This window comes from Monodelphis domestica, chromosome 3 (genome assembly GCF_027887165.1).
Source record: "Monodelphis domestica isolate mMonDom1 chromosome 3, mMonDom1.pri, whole genome shotgun sequence".
NCBI classification, from domain to species: Eukaryota; Metazoa; Chordata; class Mammalia; order Didelphimorphia; family Didelphidae; genus Monodelphis; species Monodelphis domestica.
In genome coordinates, this window is record NC_077229.1 from 322,005,203 (window position 1) to 322,029,537 (window position 24,335).

A 24,335-nucleotide genomic window follows, 5' to 3' on the forward strand; every position below is an offset into this window, starting at 1 on the left:
AAATAATTCAGTAGTCAGCACACTGACCACAATAGTTAGATAAGGGGTTCCTAACCTAAGGTCCATGAACTTTAAAAAATATTTTGACAGTTTTCATGATTATTTACTCCCTTGATAATCTTTTTTTCTGTATCTATATTTTCTGTATTTAGAACATTATTATGAGAGGGGGGTCCATAAACCAATGGGTTCTATGACATTCAGCTTCCACTGGTATTCCCCTGAATAATTAATTAGCAAGAAAGTTGGGCAACTTTGTCCCAGATGAGAATTTCTTTGAAGGATAAGTGAACTCCTCTATTATCAGTTTAACTTTCAAAAGTGCTTTGAGATGTTCCTGTCAGTTATAAAATACAAGTCAAATAATAGCACTTTAAAATGAGTAACAGTTTTGAAAGAAATATTTATTATTGTTAGTCCAATTTTAGTGGGGAACCATCAGATCACCAATGGAACCTTTATTTCCTCTTACCAACTACTCATCTATCAAAACCTTGCAAGTACCTTTCATTGAGACAGGGCTATTCTGGGACTTGAGACCTGGCTCTAGAGTGAAGAAGAACTGGTTTTAAATCCTGGCTATGTTCACCATGGATAAGACATGTAACATTTCTGAGCTTCAATTTTCTCATCTGTAAAAAAGGGACAATAACCATAGTGCCTGTTTCAGACTTGTTTTCATGATTGAAAAGAAAATATATCACTTTCCAAATGAAAATACCATGTAAATTTTAATTATTAGTAGCAGTATATTTGAGTGCTTAAAGAATCGATTTGCTAATTATACACCAACTTTAATGAGCTACTTTAGTATTTGTGTCTATGATTTGTGGAAATTTGTGTATATACATATAAAAAAATCCCAACTAAATTCTTGCCTTCTTCAGGAAGCCATTTTCAATCCTGGTGTGTTACAGAGGGGAATAGAATTCCAGTGCCAACTCTTTGCTAAATATCTTATATTTATCCTGTATAAAATGTGTTAGTACATATTTGCATGTTGTCTTCTTCATTGTGAGCTCCCTGAGAGTAGGGACTTTCCTTTGACCCTCTTTGTATGCCCCTGGTGCTTAGCACAGTTCCTAGTATTTAGTTAGTGCTTAATGAATGATTATTGGATTTTATGTATGTATGTATGTATGTATGTATGTATGTATGTATGTGTGTGTATGTGAATATGTGAAGGATCTGTGACTTTTATCAGCACAGAGAATCCCTAGTTTGAGAAATGCCTTCACCAATGTAGATCACAAAATTAACTTGGTGAATAGGTTTTAAGGAATGTGACTATGGGTATAAATGAATATGAATACACAGAAATGACCTATATCTACACATTCTACAAATACTATCACATACATATATATGTATATAAATATGTTCACTCCTAGAAAAAAAGAATTTCAGTGTTTGAGAGTTAGAGGGGACCTTAGAGGCCATCTAGTCCAAACTGTGCGTAAAAAAACAATCTCCTCTACAATATGTATAACTACATATATACAATATATATGTGAATATGTATACATATGGACAACATAAGTGGTAGATAAAAGCATCCAAAATCTGGTTTCAAGTTTTGTCTCTGACACATATTAACTGTGTAACTGTGGGTAAGTCATTTAACCTTTTAGAGTCCCAGGTAACTGTAAAACAAGGATTCTTAATCTTTTTGTGAATGTGTCATGGACAACTTTGGCAAACTCATGAAGCCCATGATCTCTTTCTCAGAAAATAGTTTTAAATGCATAAAACAAGGTATAGTTAATCTTTAGCTTTTGAAAAGATAACATTCCTAGAAAATGGCACAAAAGTAAAGAAATGTGAATGTTGGTACCTTAAACCTATGAGAGATATGGGGTTAGGTTCCTAGGATCACAAAAAAAAAAAAAAACTATTTTCTTTCTCTAGACATTGTTGAAAATACACTTTTATACATATAATATTTATAACAAAACATCAATTTTGATAATATTCACTTTTCTTAAAATAGTCATCAGGAAATAACCTGTTTTGCAAAACATCTTTCTAATTCCCTACAATTCTGTGATCTTTTGTTTTAACATTTCAATTTAAAAAATCCATTGATTTCAGACAATAGTAGCTTTTTGTAACATATGAAATCTTCAGTACCATGAATGCCTTCCTTTATTTTCTCATTAAGTTATATCGCTAACTTTGTATGCTTGGGTTTAGAGGCCAAAAGACTTGTAGTAGGCTTTAGGGGCACAATTGCTACACAAAACTTGAAGTATTAAAGTTGATTTTAAAATAATATTCCATTTCCCCCCAATTCATGTAAAAACAATTTTTAAACATTCATTTAAATTTTTTTCTTGAGTTCTAACTTGTCTTCCTCCTTTTTTTCTCTCTTCTAACTGTCCCCTCTCCTTGAAATGGCAAGCAATTTGATACAGATTTTACATGTGCAATCATGCAAAATATTTTTTCCATATTAGTTATTTTGTGGAAGAGAGATGAAATGAAGAAAAAGAAGAAAGTGAAATACAGAATGTTTCCGTCTGCATTCAGACTGTCAGTTCTTTCTTGGAGGACAGATGGCATTTTTCATCATGAGTTTCTGGGATTGTCTTGGATCACTGCATTGCTGAGAATAACTAGGTCAATCGCAGATGTTCATCAAGATTATATTGCTGCCACTATGTGCAATGTTCTTCTGGTTCTTCTCATTTCAAAACTTGGATTTTAAAGACAAACAATGAAAATATGTAATGAATGTGTGGGGAGTTCATTACAATGCTAGGGTGATAAGACCAGTGAGTACCTAGTACTATGCCAACTTGCCTGCACCATATTTTTTCTCTATTGCACATAGTGAGGATCATGAAAATGAAAATAATAAAATCACAAGAATTCTTACAGTCTGAAAAGTTATATGTGTGAATATTGAAGATCGATTACAGAGGACTACAAAGGAAACCAAGTATATTATAATGCATATAGCAACATATATATGTATTTTTAAATTTACATAAAGTATAGTTTAATAATTTTTGCTCTAGGATGATTTCAGAAAAACCTGGAAAGACTTAAATGAACTGATGCAAAATGAAGTGAGCAACAGAAGAACATTGTATGCAATAACAGAAACATTTCTTGATGAACAACTGTGAATGACCTACTTATTCTTAACAATACAGTAACCCAAGACAATACCAGAGACTCATGATGAAAAATGCCATCTGCCCTCCAGAGAAAGAACTGATGGAGTCTGAATGCAGACCAAAATACACTATATTTCACTTTGTTCCTTCTTTCGGTTTGAGATCTCTACTACAATATGGCTAATATGGGAAAATATTTTATGTGATTGTACATGTAAAAAATCTATATTAGATTGCTTACTGTCTCAGGGAGATGAGGGATGGGATGGATTATGGAAGAGAGGGTGAGGGGGGGGGAGAGAATTTGGAACTCAAAATTTAAAAAACCCGAGTGTTAAAAGTTATTTTTAGATGAAGTTGTAAAAATATTATTTTTTCATAAATTTATAAAATAAAAAATTTTAAAAGAACCTTTTCTCCAAAATAAAGTTACAAAGGGGCCTGCATGAGCAACATGCATATTTCTATATACCTACATACATATATACACATCATATGCATGCATGCATACACACGTGGACACTTCAAACTCTCATTTAGAGAGGATTTACTTGAGAAGGTCATTTCAGGACTGTAATGTTTTAGCCTCTTCACATATGCTGCCCTTTCATAGCTCTCTCACTGATATAACTTGGAATTGATCTGTGTTCCTGTTGGTCTCTCACATACTGATTTTGTTGCTTTTTCCAGGATTGAGTAATAGAACTTGGGTCAGCTAGCTTTAAATGAAGAGGCATTTTTGCGTGTGTAGAATAGACAGTGGTGATCATTTATTTCCATGTCATCCATGCCACAACAATGCTGTGGCCTGTCCTGGCTCATAAGAAATGCTGCTATGTGTGGTAATGAGGAACTAATGTTCTTTTTTGGAAAATTATGGCCCTATGCACATTCGCTGTGGTGTGAGACATGAAGCAAGTCTATACATTTGCCTTAATTCCACATGAACCTGGTTCAGGAAATCTTTGACTGTGTCTTTTTCCAGATGGGATTTTAAGTATCTGAATGAAATTCACAGCAGCTCCCTGACCAGATCCCCAGATTCTCCATCTGAATCCTACCTCCTGAAATCACAAGTCCCAGGCTCTCTAAAAGCTACATCTATTTTATTCTATTTCATAGCAGGATTAGAGTAGCAATAGGTTGTCAATGTGCTTATGTTTCTACATGTAAGCCTGTCATGTGTGTAAAAATACCTAATAATAATTCCATATTACATGACTTAATAAAATAATAAACCAACAATATATTAATAATGATTCATCATTAAATGATTAACAACATATTACTAATGATAAAATTTATAATATAATACTTATACATAGCTTAGGAAAGATTTAATTTTTAATAATTGCTATAGGTAGTTGAGTGATTCCATACTTCAAAGTAGATTAGCATATAATATTTTCTAAAATATGTGGCAGAAGTAAAAATTTAATATATGAGATCTCAGTGGTAAGAATTTTTAAAAGACCAGGTAAGTGAATGAGATGCTCTGTTTATCTTTTTGTATATTTTATTCATTTTATACATTTGCATTATCATTTTGTATGTGTGCGTTTGCGAATATTTATCATTCTTTCAGTTGTTATCAATGGTGTTATCAGTTTTCTATGGGAAATGGTTTATTAGGAACTGTGGAGGATAATGAAAAGCATGACATCATATTTGCCTTTGAGAAATGTAAAATCTAGGTAAGGGTACAATATTAGCTCAAGAGAGGCAACAAGTATAGTGAATACTGTGCAAAACTTGTAGTCAGGTGAAAGAAGTAAATATAAACGGTTGACTGGGATTTGGCTAAACCCAATCAGGCAAAATGATCCTCTCAGGGTCAAAGAGCAAAAATGGCTGCTCACTGACTCAGGTCAGTAGATAACAAAATCTGACTGCACTGCTCAAGGTAACAAAGGTTTATTAAATGTTATATATAAGGATTGGGTTAGGAATGTGGGCTAAGGAAATACCCTAACATTAACGAAACTATATCCCCCCCCAATCTGACCCTTCACAGGGTCTCTTCAGTCCCCAGCTATGCTGGGGCTATGCTGACTGACCTCTCTGCCTCAATGTCCCCTTCTATCTAATCTAATCCTATGCTAAGCCCACAAAGGTAATAGTGATAAAGACAGACATTGGGTTTGGCCAAGTCCATCTCGGTGAAGCCAAGGCCTTCCCAAAGGTAAACTAAGCAGTTTTGGCCAACTCTTCTTGAAATTCAGTTTCCTCAGAGTAGTAGCAGAGTCAAAGATTTAATTGGTCTTCAGGGTGTAGCTGGATTTTCCACTGGAACAAGTTGGAAGTCTACAAGAAGTCAGAGTTGGTATCTAAAGATGCTTTTAGCTCCTCAGAATCCTCATCCAACTCCTAGTTGGCAGTTATTTTCTTAATGTTCTCACCCCCAGATTCTAAAGGTGTCTTCACCTCTCCTGGCTCCTAGCATTCCATTCCACTCTGAATGTCCACACTCTTACTTTATTTCTTTCCCAAAATCTCTCCTAACACAGGATAGTCAAAAATCAGATCCCACCTCTGATACTTATTAACAATGTAGAAAAAATTTTAACCTCTTTGAGACTCCTTCAACTTCTTGATCTATAAAATGAAGATGGCTGTAATAATCTAGTAACCACTTCGTGGAGAGGTGAGGATTGAATGAATATATAGCATTTTGCTAGCTTTGAAATGTTATATAAGTATCAGATAATATTATTCAAATGGAGAACAATACAGATAGCAGATGAGAAGGTGATCAAATGAATGGTATTCATAAGTGGGAAATAATGATGATGATGATGATGATGATGATGATGATGATGATGATAATTACTGATATTTCAACAGTATTTACAGGTATCAAAGCACCTTATATTCCTTTTCTTATTTGAAGGCTTTTCTTTATAGACTGACTAAAACAACTCTATTTTTGTTTGTGAAATTTTTCTGTACACTGTTTTTACTTCCCTCGTTCCAGACAGATTACTTCTACTAATTCAATCTATGGTCACATTAGCTTTTCTTGGATGACATGTCACTGTTGACTCAATAAGTACAAAGTCTATCGTAGCTCCCATTAAAAAAATCTTTATCTGTAGCTACGTTATGCTAAAGAAAGTCAAGATGTTAAAGTTTTAGACTTAGATCTACCACTAAATCATATGATACTGGGCAAGTCACAATCTTCCTCAAATCTCCGTTTTCTCATCTGTGAAGTGAGGATATTTATTTTGCACTGAGTACCTTGCAAAGTTGTTGCAAGAGTCCATAAAGAAAATGTATGTGAAAGTCCTTAGTAAACTCTAAAGTGGCTAACCCTAAATGTATTATTACAAAAATAATTGCCTAGTTCATGTTGCCAGGAAATTCTGTCATTACTCTGGTCATATCATCCCCCAAAGCAAGTCTATCTGGCTACAGTGCCTCAGACTCTAATGAGACCTGGCTATCACATTTCTTTTAGCATATTCCTGCTCTGTCATTCAGGATTGTTCACCTTGGGCTGAGATCTCAACATTTACTCTTCCAGACCTTTGCACTTAAATAACCCCCTGTATCACAAACTCTTCATATGTAACTCATGTGGTTATCCCATGATCTTCTCTGTTCCAGTAACTTCATATTCCTAATTACAACTTCAATTTCACCAGATTTCTAGCTGTGTGACCCTGGGGAGGTCACTTAACCCTATGTGTCTCAGTTTTCTGATCTGTAAAAGGAGCTGGAGGAGGAAATGGCAAACCACTCCAGTATCTTTGCCTAGAAAACCCTAAGTAAGTTTATGAAGAATAAGACACAACTACAAAATGACTTAATAACAATATGTAATAATTTGTACAGGGGCTATCCTGAAGGTTAGCATCATACTAATTATTTAAAAGGAATTGGATAAGCAAATTAATTACACAGATTTTAATTCTGAAGAAATCTCCAAGGTCATCTAATTTAATCCCCTTATTTTATGAAGATGGAAACAGAAAAATCTTTCTTCTCTGCCACAACTACTTAAGTTGTTTTAAAGCATTTTAGAAGAACCTGATGTAATTTAAATGTAATCAGAGGTTAAGGCTGCTTAAGCTTGTGCTTTGCTATGAGAATTGTAATTCTTTTCTATAGTAAAATAAAACCTCTATTGGTCAACTCTTTTAGCTTAGTTTGAGTTACTATATGTACTTGAAGGTAATTATGTAATTCATGCTTTTCCATTAGCTTTTTTGGAATGCTTTAATATTTGAAAAGTGCTTAACAAATTTCTTATTTTATACTCTAAGCAACTTTAGGTGCTATTTTACCTACTTTTTATAGACAAGGAAATTGAGTCAGATGGAATATATGACTTGAGCAGGGTCACAAAGCTAGTAAGTATTTGAAGATAGATTTATACTTGTTTTTCTTCTGCCAGATCTTTCTTACTTCATCTACTGTACCATCTCGCTGCCTCTCAATTAGCCCTAATCATTGTTTTATGTGTGTTCTTTTCTCTCTTTCATTATCTTTAACTTGTTGGAAGATAACATCATATATTCCAAGTCCAAAAATTCTTCATGGTTCCTAGTACACAGTTTCCTTTAAAATGCTCAATAAATGTTGATTGGCATTGGTTGGAGAGCTACAACTGAGGTCCTATCTAATTATCTGGCAATAATAGTGTTGTCATGAGTATAGATTCTGACAATTGGCAGTGACATCTTCATCTTTCCCAACCCCTATGACAATATAGTTTATAAAGTACTTGAATTTGATTTTGTTAAGCACTTTGCAGACATTATTTGATTTGATCCTCACAAAGCCCTAAGAAGTAGGTACCACAGGAAGTAGTCTGCTTATTTTATAGATGAAGAAAGCATCAGAGAGGTTGAATGACTTTCTAGTAAAGCTTAGAAGCAAGATTCGTATCCATCAAATTCCCCAATCAGTTCTGCCCTCTAGTCATTACATCATGCTTTTCTTCCCCCGCCTCCATTAGAGGAAATATAGAACCAGGGAAATTCTGTTGGAAGACAAGAATCCATGTGGTTCCTAGTGGAAAGTCTAGAACTTCAGTGTGGCCACCTTAGTTACCCTTTTTCCCAGAATGTTTCTTCATCTTAGAATGGTTTTAATGGGCTGGGCTATAATTTTTGGTGGCATTACCCTGGATTCAGGGACCATCATGTAAGCAGGCTTTATAGATGTCCCTGGTTTGGGGAAGCTGGCAATAATGGTATAAGCACAGTCTTTGGGGGACTCCATTAGCTTTAAGTGATGAGAGAGGTGATTCCCTAAGGAGAGACTTAACAAAGGTATTTGAACAAAAACAGTGACATCAGTGTCTAACAAAGTTAAATTCAATTTGGAAAAATTAATTATAACATCAGTAGTCCTACAATTCTTCTCCCTTCACTGCTTCACTAATTTAATTCTCCTAATCCCATCAGCAATATCACTTCACATTTCAGTGAACAATTTAATGGCAGAGAGGGGGACTTGGATATGAAATCATCAAGACTTCATTGCTTTTACAAAATGCATTTATGAACATTTACTGGAATACTATGAAGTACCATAAATAATTAAAGCTTATCTGCTTATTAAAATATAGGAAGAGACAATGATGGAATCTCCAAGACTTGTCACTTATTTCCTTGTGTTCATTTATAAAATTTAATATAAATTAGCAGTTAATAATCATTAGTAGAATTTCAAAAATTTCTATGATTAATGGAGGTTAGGAAAAAACCAAGAGTTCCTGATAATGATCAAAAGAAGTTAATGTCTATCTACATCAGTCAAATAACTCTTAGTAAGCTCACAAATTAGCATTTTGCTTACCAATCTGTTAGGAAAAGAATCATTTGTTCACTTAAACAAGACTAGATAAGTTGATTGTGGTTGTCACAATACTAAAGAGTTGCCTGAACCTTGGTCCAGAGAAGAAGGAAGAGAGAAGGGTGCAACCATTTTAAGCTTCTATGCTATGCATTTTCCATATATTATTTCATTTAATCCTCACCACAGCCCTGTGAAGTGGGTGCTGTTATGATCCCCATTTTATAGATGAAGAACTGAATCAGACAGTGACTTGCCCAGGGTCACGTAGCTAGGAAGTGTCAGAGACCAGATATGAACTTGGGTCTTCCTGACTCCAAGCTCATATCAGCTGTACCACCTAGCAGCCCACATCCCATTCTTACATGTGTTTTTTGATTTATTGACACTAGCCTCCTTTCTGCTCCACAAACAAGATACTTCATGACTCCATTCTGGACATTTTCTTTGGCCATTCTCCCTTGCCAGGAATGCTCTCCTTCTTCATCTCTGCCTCCCAGCTTCTTTTAAATCTCAACTAAAATCTTACCTTCTCTAGGAAGCCTTTCTCATCTCTCTTCATTCTAATGTCTACCCTCTGTTAGTTATTTCCAATTTATCTTGTAAAAACTTGTTTGTATATATTTGTTTACTTTGGTGTATAAACTATTAGACTATGAACTCTGTGAGGGTAGGAACTGTCTGTTGCTTTGTCCTGAATACTCAGAATTTAGCATGGTATCTGGCACAGAGTAGATACAACAAATGACTGACTAGTAATGGCATCATTGATTTGATTGTGGTTTTAGAACTGGAAAGAGGATCAAGGGAAGAAGATGAACATAATTGCAAGATGACTGGTGAAAAGATGGTCAGAGAGTAGAGTAAAGCATGGCTAGAACAGATCCAGATCCAGGGCCATCTATAAATAATAATGGATTCTGGGCAGGTGGTTCAGAGGTGAAGGAAGTAAACATATATGGGTGGATATAGATATTGATGAAGATCATTTTTATGTAGCTTTTTATGCCTTAGGAACTATGGGTGACTCTCATAGCAAATATGAAAATGTAAATATTGTTATTCTCATTTTGCAGATGAAACAACTGAGGTAGCAGAAGTGAAATGATTCCCCATGGAAGCAGAGTCTGGGGAGGGATTAAAATCTCTTTCCTATACATTATGCTTCCTCTCTTGTTAATTTCTACTTATATTGATATGAAAGGCATAGAGCTGGTTTTAGATCAGGATGATGTAGGTTTAAGGGCCCCCTTCGCTATATATGTGTTACTCTAGACAAGTCACTTAATCTCTCAGTGTTCTGGGCAAGTTTGAGTAATGCAAAATATGTTTCTGTATGCATTATAAAATGATACTAGGTTGCATTTCATGCAAGTCAAAATTCAATTAATGGGACTCCTTTGGGCTGGCTTAGAACACCATTACTTCACTAGTCATCACCTGCTAATGACTACATGTGGATTTAATATGCTGTCGTGTACAATATTACTAACAGTTATATTCATTTGATTTCAAGAAGAGCCCTTAATAGAATATATAAATGGATGGATGCTTCAGATGGAAATACTGTTAACACAAGAAAGAAACCTGCTTATTATTATATGAGAACAGAATTTTGATGTAATTGCATGGCATTGATGAATTCGTAGTAATTCTAAAAGAAAAGAATGAGATCATATAATGCCTGTATCTGATGTACAGAATATTATAAAACACAGAGGAAAAACAAAAGAAAAAAGCAAATTTGCATCAGATTTTTGTGGTTTGTAAAAACAAGAAAGAAAAGGCACCAAAATGGAGGGTCTTTTAGCTATAAGGGTTGAAATAAAAAACTGCCCCCCAAATGCATCAACAACTGGATTAATAGTTAGGCCTAGAGACAGGGTTCAAATTTGGGCTCAGACACTTCCTAGCTGTGTGACCCTGAGAAAGTACCTTAAACTCCATTGTCCAGCCCTTACTATTCTGCCTTGGTACCAATACTCGGTATTGATTTTAAGATGAAAGATAAAGATTTCAAAACCAAACAAAAAAGTCATATTCCTCTTAGTAGAGCCACCATTCAGAAAAAAGCAAACAAACATGAGATTGATTTAAGACTGTGAAAGAAAATGGAAATGAAATGAATAGTGAAGAATTTTTTATTGCAAATGTTGGTTAGTTTGATTGCTTTAAAATTGTACTTATTTACATAATATTAAAGTTATTAGAGCAAAGGCTAGTTCATATGAGGATGTGAAAGCTAAATATCCCAATGCTTTGAAGAAAATAATTCAAGCTGGATACACTGATCAATAAAATTTTAATGTGGTTTAAACAGGCTTATTCTGGAAAAAAAAAGATGCCTTTGGAAACCAATCAATCAACAAGAATCTATTTAAGTGCCTACTACACTCTGGAAATTGTGCTAGGGATGCAAAAAGAGGCAAAAGACATCCCTTGCCATCAAGAAGCTTACAATGGAAAATGAAAAATGAAAATAAAACGTGATAAAAATGAAAGTTTAAAAAAGGAAAGGAAGAAAGGAAAAAATCCACCTGGATTTAAAATATCTTAAAAGGCATTTAATACTTTTATTCGTAATTAATGCAAAAGACTTGGTTTAAATTAAAACCAAGACTTGTTTTTTGTCTTAAAATCCCAGCACTCATAAAGTGCTATTGATCTTGTGCAGTCTTGGTGGTCAAATAAGAAAGCCTGGGTTACTAAAGAGTCATTTAAAAAAAAACCCTTTTACCTTCTGTCTTAGAATCAATACTGAGTATACATTTCAAGGCAGAAGAGTGGTAAGGATTAGGCAATATGGGTTAATTGACTTGCACAGGGTCACACAGCTAGCAAGTATCTGAGGTCACAGTTGAACCCAAGACCTCCTGTCTCTCTGGCTCTCTATCCACCAAACCACCTTGCTGCCCTAAAATGCTTTTAAATATTGGTTTTCAAGTTATTTTATCCTAGTTTTTGGAAAAATATACTTTAAGTTCACCAATATTACTTCTAAGGCACTACCAATTTAAGACAATTCAAGCTATCCAGCTACTCTTGCTTGGTTTATTGAGTGAGAATCTGAGCATGCAAATTCTTTGAAATATGGATAAAGCTCTCAGCTCTAATAATATATGTATGAAGTGTAATATTTATTGGGAAAGGAAATAGGAAGATTGGAAAACAGGGGATAAATGGGGAAGTTTGTATGGGGGTATGGAAGAGTTGAGGGGAGAGAGGGAATATTGCTTGGTGATGCAAGGGAGGGAGATGCCCCCTGCTGAGAGGAAACAGCAGGGGTCCAATAAGGACAGTTTGTCTTTGAATGACTGAAACTGAAGTTCAGCTCCCTCTATGACCAGAAAGATAGTCCACTTATCTGACTGCGAATTCAAATAACATAAAGTTTAATAACTAGTTGGGATTGGAGTTTTTCTCAGTTTCAGACCTGAGGCCAGGCCCCAGAGGCTGGCGGAGAGTTTGTCCCACTCCCATCTACTCTCGTTGTTCTAATTCAGAATCTTAGCAGTACACAGAAAGCACACAAGAACAATTCTAACCTTTAGAAGCCTGTGTCTTTGGGCTGAACCAAGAAAAGCATGACACTCTAGACTAGGCTGAACAAGCTCCACTCTCCTCCAACCCCAGGACGCAAGACCTCTCCCGGCAGGAAGGAAGTGCTAGTCACAAGACCCAACTGTCTCTCCCAGTTGGCCCTCCCCCACACAAACTGTTAGTCTAGTTTCCTTTCCACAGAAGATTCAAAGAAAGACCATTCATTATATATTACTTATATTTTAAGTAACAATAATGGTATTTTCTTTTTATCATTAGTGTAGACTTCTTTTTGCTTTGTATAACTGATCTATTATTTTTGTAATACACTTGAATTAGAAATATGTTTTTCTTATTCTTTCTTGTTATATTAATGATAAAGATTTAAAACTTATTTCAGTTTTTATTTTGCATATTCTATTAGGTTGGAACTAGTTTCCATGTTTCACATATAATTCTAACTTTGAATATTATGACTTCAAATAATGCAACCACTTATTAATCATCGTTAATTATTTGCAGGATATGGGATTTAGCTGAAGTCATTTTCCTCCACTGTACTCAGAATTTAGAAGGTGGTTTTAACTCACTATTCTTAGGGGTAACAACAGAGTTAATTAGGGTAATTCCTGCTTTTTCTTTTCTTCTACTGAAATGTCTTTCAACCACTTAAATGTTTCTGTTTTGCTAGTACAAACTATTTTATTTTTTAGCTAATATTTAATTTTTTCTTACCACTGTCTCAATATGTCATTTGTAAATGAGACATGACAGAGCTGTGATATTGTGCTAGGTCTTGGAATCAGACCTGAGTTCAAATTTTTCCTTTGATTTTTATGAGATGTGTGCCCCTGCACAAATCATTTGACCTCTCTGTGTCAGTAAAAAAGGTATAATGATAGTATCTACCTCATAGTTTGGAAGAATCAAATTAAATAACACAACAATGAGATAACATGAGATCATTCACTTCAATTTAATTGTTCTTTCTGAGACTATATTGTTAAAACCATGTAAAGTACTTTTTGCAAACCTCAAAGTGTTATATAAATGCTAGTTACTACTATTATTTTAGCTCCATAGAATTTGAACAAAGCAATTTTATAGAATTACGGCTTGTAGGCAAAAAGGTTCTCCCTCACCTTAGAAGACCTCCATGAAGTCACTTATATCCAAGAAGCCGCAGCAATATATTTAAGAAGATAATTCTGGTTATTTTGATCATTTTATTCAAACTTTGAGGAGGGCACATGGAAAGAGGGTCTAATGTCCTGGCAACAGGAAGTGTACAGATTAAAAGGCAACATCCTGAATTGTATTTGGAAAAGCTAGTTAGCTGAGGTGGTCTTTTAAAAAATGGTATCAAATATACTGACTGTACACAAATACACATAATACAAACATGACCTTTTGGGAAAACAATTGATATTTTACTTTACATATTGCTAACATAAATACCTCATTAACATTAGCATTCCCACTTTAATCAGATTTTAAATTTCCCTCTTTTCTGTAATTTTAGTCAGGCAGGCATATTCTCATTCAATCTTTATGATGCATCCCATTATCTAAACAAATACCATTTAATAAAAGCAACCTAGAGTTAGCAAAAAAAAAAAAAACTCATTGTGTACCTGAAAGACCACATGCAAACAGATGCTAATAATTTATATCCATTTGTAAAAATGATTTAGATTTGCATATGTCTAATTATCTAGAATTTTACTTACAGTCTTTCTTATAAAATTTTATTTACATAGCCTATAGGGCATATTCATTAAAGCTGAAATATTTGAGGTTGGGTTAGAGACCACAAACATGATTTTTTGAGAAATAGTTCTCAAATAATTTAAAAAGTAATTCCTCCTTCTTCCCTCCTTTCCTTTCCTTTCCTTTCCTTTCCTTTCCTTTCCTTTCCTTTCCTTTCCTTTCCTTTCCTTTCCTTTCCTTTCCTTTCCTTTCCTTTCCTTTCCTTTCCTTTCCTTTCCTTTCCTTTCCTTTCCTTTCCTTTCCTTTCCTTTCCTTTCCTTTCCTTTCCTTTCCTTTCCTTCTTTCCTTTCCTTCTTTCCTTCCCTTTCCTCATTTATTGATAACCTATGTGCTAAGTCCTATGTAGATGCTAGAGGGAGATAGGTGAAAAAAACATAGTCTCTAGCTTTAAGGAATTTGCACCTTAGCTAGGGAAATTAGGCAAGTTGATAACTAACTTTGGTGGCAATTAGAATGTGATAAGTGTATAGGCAAGGTACAAAGAAATCTCCATGAGAGAATTGAAGTAGGAGGGATAGATTTATTACCATATCCCACCTCCCTCCTCCACCCACATTTAAGCGGGTAAGGTTTCAGAAAAAATGAAAGGTGTTGAAAGGGAATAAGAGAGAGGGCCAAGTCAATGCATGAAAGGTAGAATGATGGAGGAAAACTGCTATTATTTTTGTCCGGTAAACCACTGAAATGGTATGTCAGCAAGCACCAAGCCATTAAATAGAAGAGGCCAAAGCTATGAGGGCAGCATAACTATGAGCAATTTTATGGTCTACACACAAAACATTCCTTTAGTATACTGGCTGCTTGGTCCCATTTCTTTAGTATTTTGATTGCTTGGTTCCGGTTTTTCCTTATATTACACTAGCTGTTATGTTAAGCAATGTGTTGTAGAGAAAAGAGTTCTGGATTTGGATCGGCTGTAAGTGAGGTATGATCAGGAAAGACCTGGGATTGTTTCTTGCCTCTGTCACCAACTAGCTCCTAGCTCGGTTAACTTTCTTTGTCTTAAAAATACTCCTAGATTAGGGAAGTTGTGAGCATCAAATGAGTTAACAAGTGTGAAGTCTTTTGTAAATCTTAAAATACTATGCAAATTTCAATTTTTATTATTAGAACATGAATGCTCTGTATATTCCCTGTGCCCACATACTATAGAACTCACTGTTGCTTACAAACTTATTTTAAAGAATTATTGATGCCTTTTGTTTTTGTGTTACATTTATTTCCAAACATGACAGTCTTTTCTATCTAGCAAGCTTTTAAAAAATGAATTAAAAATAATTTACACTAATCCAATCTAAGAGCAATAGTTATATACATATGCTTATCTCTAGTTGTCCAACTAAAAGATGGAAGTGCAATTTCTTATTTCTTTAAGGGGACCTTGGTCATTGTAATTATATAGCATTTACTTTCACTTTATTTCTCTTTTTGGCTACATTGTAGTGATTGTATATTATTTTCTTGGTTTTCACTTCCTTGACTCTCTTTCTCTCCCTCTTTCACATAACTATCATATATCAATTTTAAATTTTTTTAAGTTTAGGGTTTAAAAATATTTTAATATTCATTTAAAAGTGTTTAGTTTTTAGAGACTCTCCCTCTAACCCTTCTCCGATCAATTGAGAAGGCAAGCAATAGGATACTCGTTATTTATATGACATTATGAAAAAACATATTTCTATATTAGCTACATTGCAAAAAGCAATAAAAATAAAGGAAAAATATGTTTAAATCTGTATTTAGAGTTTGTTAGTTTTATATCTGGAAGTGGATAGAATTTTCCATTGTGAGAACTTGAGAATTATTTTGGGTCATTGTAGTTAGAATAGCTAAATCTTTCATAGTTGCTTATTGTTATAATGTAACCTGCTCCTATGTGAAATGTTCTGTTTCTGCTCACTTCACTTTGCATCAGTTCATAGAAGTCTTCTCATGTTTTCTAAAACTATCTGCTTCATAATTTCATATACCACAATAGAATTTCATCACTATCATATACCACAACTTGTTCAGCCTTTTCCCAATTGATGGACATCCCCCAATTTCTAGATCTATGACACACAAAAAACTGACAAATAGTTTTGTACCAGAAGTTCTTTTTCTTCTTCTTTGATCTCTTTTGGATACAAAACTAGTTGCAGTATTGTTGGGCTAAAAAGTATGCAGTTTTATACCCATTAATTCCAAATTGTTCTCCAGAATGGTTAGAACAGTGTTTGACTATACCAGTGTTACATTATTGTACCTATTTTTCCATATTTCCTCCAGCATTTATAATTTTCTTTCTCTATCATGTTAGCCAATATGATTAGTGTGAGGTGACCTTAGAGTTGCTTCAATTTGCACTTATCTAATCAAGAAAGATGTAGGGCATTTTTTTTCACATGACTATAGATAGCTTTGATTTCTTTTTCTGAAAATTATCTGTTCACATTCTTTGACTACTAATCAATTGGAGAATAGCATTTTATAAAATAGGATCAATTTCCTTTTTATTTTAGAAATGATGATGTTATCAAAGAGATTTGATGTCTTTCACCCCCACTACACTTTCCTGTTTTCCTTCTAATTTTGGTTACATTGGTTTCATTTTGGTATAATCTTTTTAATTGATGTAACCAAATTATCGATTTTATATCACATGATTCTCTCATCTTGTTTGATTACAAGCTCTTCCCTTATCCATAGATATGACAAATATGTTTCCCATGCTCCCTTAATTTGCTTATGATATCACTTCTTATCTAAATCATGCACTCATTTTGATTTTATCTTTGTATACAGTGTGAGATGTTGGTCTATGCCTAGCTTCTGACAGACTGCTTTCCAGTTTTCTCAGGAGTTTTATCAAATAGTGAATTCTTTCTCCCAGAGTGTGGATCCTTGGGTTTATCAAACATTAGATTATTATCATCTTTGACATTTGTGTATGGAGTACCCAATTTATACCACTGATTAATGCTTTTATTTCTCCTCTAATATTCATTCTATTGATTATTGCCACTTTGTAGAATAATTTGAAATCTGCTAGGCCACCTTCCTTTATTGGCCCATAGTAGGTACTTAATAAATGTTAGTGGAATTGCATGGAACTGAACCTAGGTTTTCTGGCTCTGCTTCCTGTATACTTTCCTGCATACTAAGTTTTCTTTTAGTTAAAATATGTCTGGTTATATGACATTAAGGAAATACTATGACTCTTAATGAAATGATAGGGGGAAAGATGATTAAGGAAAATAATTTTAAGCTTTTAGAGAACTTTAGGTCCATTAACAAGTCATAAAGCTCCTATGGTCCTCCATAAAGCTAGGCATTGATCTTATATATTATTTTTCATCACTTTTGAGAGCAGACACATGACTTTTGCAGTTAGAGTCCTGAAAGACAGCAACTTCTTGTCTTTAAAAAAAAGATTTCTTCTTGCTTTATTAATGTGCGTTTCCATATAGCACTTTTCTTTTGCCCTTAAACTTCAGGAAACATATTCTGAAAGCATGTGTGACAAATAAATCATCAAAGCTATTACAAATACAATTTGCAGCTGCTCTCAAACTGGTTTATGGCAAGCAAAAAAAAAATAGCTCTTTAGTGATCAGTGTTCAAGTTGGTAAATACCAGATATAATGGTGAAGAATTGTTACATGCAGTGTGTACAGGCAAGAGTTTGTTCCCTCAAGCACCCTCTGAACTAAATCAAAATCAATTTTTCCCCTTTCAAAGAAGGGAGGTTTTTTTTTTGTCTTCTGCCAAAGGTGGAAGAAATTCTAAATCCTTGACTCATATGTTCAGTTATAATTTCTTCTCCTGTATATATAATATTTTTGTCAAAAGACTAATTATAAATTAGGCCTATAGCCCAATATTCTAGAAAATCAGAGATTTACTTGAATATGTCTAAAGAGGCAGAGTGGGTTTACATCAGCAGTAACCAAATAAAGTTGTTAGATTTTGGTAGACAGAAGGGCATCAACTTAATTCCAAGTAAGTCAAGTTTAGTTTCATGTACTCATAATTTATACTGAGGTCTAAAAATATTTGGATTTAAAATTTCTTGGTATTACCTTCTAGTCCTTGCTACACTAATTTTAAATGGAAATATATTCCATGTATCTATTGATTGAGTTTTTAACACCCATTTCTAAAGTATAGTGATATTCTCTCCAGTGCTATATTGCTGCCTTATTCTCTTGGTTAGGATAATCTTATATTTAAGAATGAAACATTTAAAATATGCCTTATCTCTGAATTGTGAAAGAATTAAGTTCTGATTAATGGTAGCACCTTCCTTCTGAGATTATCTCAAATTTTCCTTGTATGTATCTTGTATGGACATAATGTTTTGCATGTTATCTTCTTCATTAGAAATGGGAGCTCCTTGAGGGCTTTTTTTGGTCTTTCTTTCTATTCCCACTATTTCACATAGTACCTAGCACATAGAAAGACTAAATAAATTATTATTAACTGGTTAAATGATTGAATTTGGTTGTTGGAACAGTGGTTTATTCTAATTAATTTGGTTGTGTAAAAATTAAATTATATCTCTAATGATAAAAATATTATATTTTATGAGGTTTATTAAGGATCATTAGAAATCAAGGAATAAAGAAGATACAAAATAAAAACCACATGCCCATGGTTGATTAGCCCATTTAAAATCCCTGCATTTAGCTTACCACTATACTTGCTACATCATTGCAACAGAAGAGAGTGTGGGAGCCATTACTGCTAGTTAAATACCAATTGTAATCTCACCAACATGTAGACTCAGGAGAGATTATAGGGAATTCTGGGAACTACCAAGGACTTCTGGGGAATGAAATCTAGGGTTCAAAATCTCTATTTATACAATTGTGTACATGATGAGCATTAAAAATATCTGAAGAAATTTATAGTATTAAAAGAGGAAATTTCTATTATTGAACTTAAACTCATAAAATATTGCCCACCTCCCTGTCTCCACTTAATTTAAAAGGAATTATGGATGATTTTAGGGAGCAAAGTAACATCGGTATGATCTATCCCCCTAATTTCCCATGACATAAAATAACAACAACAATAATAATTCACATTTTTATAATATTTTAAAGTTCATGATATATTTACATCCATTATCTCATGAAGTAAGAAGCTACTAGTGAGGCAGAACTAATTTTTCTTGCCAGTGAATTGTTGCCTCACCTGATACGTAATCTAACTACATAATCAGATCCTTTCACCGAAGTGAGCCAGAGGAACCTTAATGGTTGTCTATTCCCAATCATACCTGAAAAAGAATTCCCTCTATAAATTCTGACAAGTGGTCATTTTGCTTGACAGGGGGCCATTCATTCTTTGCTTAAGGATCTCTAATGAGGGGGAGCAGGTTGTCCCACTTTGTGGTAACTATAATTATTGTCAAATCTAAATCTGATTCTCCTCTTGGCACCATCCTATGGGGCCAAGTAGAAAAGTCTAATCATTTTTTGACATAGCCCTCCAGATACTGGAAAGCAGCTGACAGTATCCCAAAGCCTTTCCTCTGAGCAGTATCCACTGATGGCATGAACTGGAAGCCCACCACCCTCCTGCTTTCCCTCCTTTGTGGTGCTGTGCAACTTAACGAAATCCCTGTTGGATCATGGGCACTGGAGCATTACAAAGGACACAAAAGTCCTGGAGAGGGCTTACTCTGTCAAAGGTTCATGGTAGTGTGGCTCTCCCAGGTAGAAAACCACCTTGCAAATACCCGGGGTCAAGAAGAAATATATCTCTTGATTTCTCTCCAACAGAATAAAGCTTTTGAAGATCAACAGACTGCACTGTGGCCAGAAGCAGAGGCACCACGCTGGAAAGTGTAGAAGTGACACTGACTGACTGACTGACTGACTGGACCCTGGCCAGGTCTCAGTGGCCTTTCTAGCTGCCTGAGTGACTTGCTGCCTGCTTAATGGGCTCTTGTGTGAAGCTGCAGTAAATCTGCCCCCTCATCATCACCTTGGGGTGATTTGCTGTGTGCTGGGGGGGCTCACTGCTTTCGGCAAGTGGGAACTTTATGGCCTAATAGGTGTAAGCAGAGGGGAGGTTTACAGGCCTGATGGCTCTGTTCACATACTCTGGCAAGGATTTAAACATGCTGAAAAAGTAAATAGTCCCCCCAAAGTAAATACAGTTTCTGCTGGTAATTTGATTTCCTGAGGGGGAAGGTGCCCCACTTGGTCCTTCCCATAGAGAATTTGGTGTTGTTTTTATTTTTGTTGTTGTTGCTGCTGATTTTCTGAGTAGACTCACTCCTGGTGGTATCTGGAAAGGCCTATGAGTCATTTGAAGAGTTTTTTTTTAAGTGGGCAGATGTGTGGTTTTTATTTCACAAACAGCCCTGTTTTTTCAAATAATATTATGCTTGTGCATGGGTACAGAGGGAGAGAAACGGCGGTGTGTATTGTAAGAAGGAGGCAAAACATACCGTATTAGCTCATAAAATTTCTTGGAGACTAATCACTTTGCAAGGGAGTCTTCAGGAACCGGCCATTCTTAGCGCTCTCTCTGTTCAGTAGGCTTGCGTTAGCTTGGGAATTTCTATTGAAACAACCGGAAAAAGGCATTTCTCTCAGCCTTCAGTGGAGGGATGAGTCTCAGAAAAAATGACCTCTATACAGTAGCCAAGATCACAGTGCAATAGCATGATTCTGTGCCTATTTTCTTGAGGAACTCTGCAGGTTCCAGGGAATGCCATTCTTTCACGAGTGTGAGGAAGGAGAATATATGTGCAAAAAAAATAAATCTAATCATTTAAATTGAAATTTGACATTCATTTTTGGCCTGGGTTTATAACAGCCTACTGAGGGACATATAGTGTAGGTCTACAGATATATTGAGAAAAATAAGATCAATTCATTTTCTGGATTCTAGAAGAAATAGCTTTGGATATATAGTTAAAAGAAAGGGCTCACATCTTGGCCCCACGTCTTATTATTAGTTGCGTGATCTAAGACAAGTAGCTTAAATTTTCTCTAAATAGGTGAACATCAATTATTATCAATAATAATAATGAATAAATTATAATAATATATAATGAACACAAGAATACAACAGCGACAATAATATCAATTATATACAAATTAATATTTAATAATTATTCATATTAATAAATATTTAATTCAATAAAATTTTACTTGTATCTAAATTTATATTATACTTACATAGCATAAATTATTTATTATGTTTATATATGTTATAAATATGGTTACACTTAAATAAATATTTAATTTAATAAAACAGTATTAATTAAATTAAACATATAAATAACATTAATATAATTAACAATAATTATTATTATTCAAATAAAAGCCCACATACTTATCTGTTAGTTGTGTTTTAAAGGACAGGTGACTTAATTTTTCACATCTGTAATATGTGAGCAATAAAACTTGCAAAGACAGGCAGCACATGAGGGGTAGTGAGAACCTCCTTTGACAGATATAGAAGGAGGCTTTTCTGTGCATGCCCAGATTACCTAACATGGAGGGATATTTTGTCCCCTACCATGTGGGTTATATTGAGTTCACCTGAATGAGGTAGTTGCAACTCCCTCTGCCAGGGCAGGGCCAACTCCTTGGAAACTTAATATAATATAAAATTGCAGAGGGCACTGAACACCTTGTCCATGGTCACACAGGTAGATTACCATATTGCCTCTCAAATAAATGAAAAGAAAAAGAGCAAATCTCTCTCCCAGCAGCCTTTAGGAGCATTTTGGGATGAGGGACCATATTGGAGGTACAGGTAAATCTGTGATTTTTAAGGTAGTATTAATTATAAAAGAGTTAGACCTCCCATAGTCCCTACTAAAAAGGGGATATGAGTATTTTGTTTTCAGGGATGCAATCCCACAAAATAGCCAACAAGAAAGCTATAGAGTTTTATTGGTTCTGGTCTAGATAAAAACATATTAAGCAGAGGACTTTTGAAAGGAAGAGACATTCACAATCCTAAACAATCTTGCCTTTTTAAAAAGCAGACTAAGAGTAGAAAGGCTTATTTTAGTTCGTTTTGGAAGATCTGAAGATCAGAAAATTGCATCCAAAAATGGAAAGGGCTGCCTTAGGAAGAAATAGATTTCATTAGAAGTCCTCCAGAAGAAAATAGATGCTCATTTGTTAGAGTGTTTAAGAGATAGTTTCCCACTCAGGTATGCATTGGAATAGAGAACCTCTGGAGGCTTCTGAGATTCTATAAACCTCTATGGAAAGCACTTTCAAGACTTGGATTAGGTGATAGTTCTTGATCTTACACAATTTCTTAACAAGTGTATAAACTAACAAACCAGGAAATACATGAGTAGATGAGGACAGAAATGAAGGGAAGGACACATTTATATGGAACATAAATACCTGAATTCCCTTTGTGTCCTGTCTTGTCTTGTCAGCAGTTTTTTCCGAGTGAGATTTCTAGCCAGAGATTGAAATACCAATTTCCACTGGTGCCCCATTTTAAAACTCTGCCTTACTTAATGGCTGGAAACAGCAGGTGTGTTTGACATTTGCAACTCCAAAAGTAGGGATGGAAGAGAGGGAAATGGAGGAAAAAATAATAAAGAAAGGGAAGTTTTTATTTGAAATTGTCCCAGTGGGCTTTTGTGATTTGACTTGGTCCAAATTCTCTTGAATACTTTAAATAAACTAACTAGTCTTTTTTTCATAAAGTCAAGTATTAGAGGATTTGTTTGTGTGGAATGAAGGTGATGCCTAAGACAGTTCCTTGTAAGTAGTAGTTACTTAATAAATGTTTGCTGACTTGATAGAATCATACCAACATTTAGTCAAACATTCTATACAATTTAAAATCTGTCTTTTGTTTTCCCCTCCCCTACCCCAAATAATGTCTTGGTTAACCTGACACTGGGTACAGGATAGTGTGTTAAAGGTCAACAGAAAGTTGAAATTCTATTTTTCAATTCAACTGGTTCTATCAGACTGAGAAATTGTCACTTTTCCTTCATGTTTTGTACCTTTAGAGTATCTAGACAGATAATGTGAAAAAGCATAGGTAATTTTCTCTCAGGGTTTCTTTTTTTGTATATAGTTAATTTTTTTTAAATTTAAATTTATTTGTTTGTTACATTAAAATACCCAATTAACTCCCTCCCTTCTACTTCTTCTCTCCCCATCAGGTAGCACTGACAATCTGTTGATGGACCCCCTTTCAGAATAATTTTTAAATGGCCAAAGATATTCTAAAATGCATTGAATTATGAAGGAAATCAATTATACTTAAGTGTATTGCTCACTGTATTTTTTTGAGCTCATAATAATTCCTGGTGTGCATAAATGTTTAAGGGAAAAGCAGTTTGTTTTTTTTTAGGTTTTAAAGAGCTATGGTATTCATAATGATTCCTTAGATTTCTGCCTTATTTGACAATGGAAATGGATCTATTAACATTATCATGGTGAAGAAGAAAGACTACTAGACTTAGAATCAGAAGAGTTGGGACTCCTCTCTGTTATTTCCTAACTCTATGACTGGGCAATTTGCTAAGCCTTTGGTAGCCTATTTTTTACCATTGGTAAAATGGGTGTAATAATTTTTGGAGGATCTATATTCCAAGAGGGTGGTATGAAAACAAAATGAGATGTTTAGAAAGAAATTTATCAAGGGTATATTAATATCAGTTATTGTAATTATGAGATATTGTTGACTTGAATCTGTAGTCCTAAATATTGTTTTGTAGGTATGTTTGATACTAACTTGGGCAGCTAGGTGGCACAGTGGATAGAGGGCTGGGCCTGGTGACTCATCCTCCTGAATTCAAATGTGACCTCAGAAATTTTCTCTCTATGTGACCTTGGGCATATCATCTGACCCTATTTACCCCAGTTTCATCATCTGTAAAATGAATTGGAGAAAGAAATGGCAAACCACTCCAGTATCTTTGCCAAGGAAACCTCAAATGGGGTCTTGAAAACCAAAAAGACCACCACCACAATATGAACTTATTTTTTGGATAGTGTTTTCACTTGACCATATTGCTCTCAAGATTGTCTTTCCTGATGAAGAAAACACTACCTTCCCTAATCTGAGGTTTAGGATACTGAGGGAAGTTATATTTGTGTCTTTCTGTAA